The 1,398-nt window shown below is 39.7% G+C and overlaps 1 pseudogene; it reads left to right on the top strand.

Annotated features, from left to right (window-relative positions):
- The first annotated feature begins 8 nt into the window (after positions 1–8).
- Positions 9–723, top strand: LOC103748510 (annotated as a pseudogene).
- Positions 724–1,398: the final 675 nt, after the last annotated feature.

Here is a 1,398-nt window from a genome sequence, read left to right on the forward strand (position 1 = left end):
TGGATGCATGAACCTCTTCTGCTGTTACACCCAAGATGATTGTGGACTTCTATGAGAGAAAGACCATCTCCTTTGAATGTTGCATTGCTGAAATGTTTGCTGTCCACTTCTTCCATGGGGTGGAAGTAATTATTCTGGCAGTTATGGCCTATGACTCCTACGTGGTCATTTGCAAGCCTTGCACTACTCTCCATTATGAACAGGAGACTGTGGCACTCTGGTGGGAGTGGCTTGGACAGGGGGCTTCTTGCACTCCATCATACAGATTATCTTCACTTTGAAGTTGCCCTTCTGTGGGTCCAATGCCATTGCTCATTTCATTTGTGACTTTTTCTGTTGCTGGAGCTTGCCTGCACTGACACACACATTTTTGTCCTGGTGTTTGCCAACAGTGGGTCTATCTGCATCATCATCTTCTCCTTGTTGCTTGTCTCCTGTGGTGTCATCTTGTTCTCTTTGAGAGCACACAGCTCTGATGGGCGGCATAAAGCTCTGTCCGCCTGTGGATCCCACATTACTGTTGTGATTTTGTTCTTTGTCCCATGCATATTAATATATGCACGGCCTACATCTGCATTCTTTTTAGAGAAAAATGTGTTTGTATTTGATGATATCCTGACACCATTGTTCAATCCTGTTGTTTACACTTTTAGGAATAAGGAAATGAAGAATGCCATCAAGAAAACATGGAAGAAATTGATAGTGGTTTCTGACCAATATTGAAATATTTCATTTCTAAAGCTGGAGAGATTGCTCAGTTGGTAATTGTACTGGCTGTGTTATCATGAGCACCTTTGTTTGGATACCTACCACCCATATATAAAACCATGCAGGTCAGTACATATTTACCATAGTATTAGAGAAACAGAGATAAGTAGATTCCAGTTGCTGATTAGACAGATAAACTATCAGAATATAGCATATTCAAGGTTCAATACAAACTTTTTCAAGGAAATATGTCATAGTGTAATAGATGAGGATACTCAATGTTAGTTTCTTGGCTCTGTACTCATGTGCATAGGCACAGGCAATCTTCCTACATTCACAAACACACACATTCAGAAATACACACAAAAGCCACATATACACAAACAAATATATAAACAAACAAAAAACATTTAAATAATCTTTACTCTCATCAGCGATATGACAGATGGAGATTAAGCCAGAAAACATGACACAAAGTGCAGAGAATAAGAGACCACAGAGGGATTATGCCTGAACAGCACAGCTACATCATAACTCAATGCTCAGGGATCAGAATGACTATAAGGTCCAGAGTTGCTTGATGACCACAAGAAATCAGAGTTTTCCAGATAGTAGGAAATTACTCATGTTAACTTATAGCAATGGTACCAGCATGTACAAGACATATGAAAGCTCAAGCCAGACTAAAAC

Source organism: Nannospalax galili, unplaced genomic scaffold (genome assembly GCF_000622305.1).
Source record: "Nannospalax galili isolate Female #2095 unplaced genomic scaffold, S.galili_v1.0 scaffold3846, whole genome shotgun sequence".
NCBI lineage: Eukaryota > Metazoa > Chordata > Mammalia > Rodentia > Spalacidae > Nannospalax > Nannospalax galili.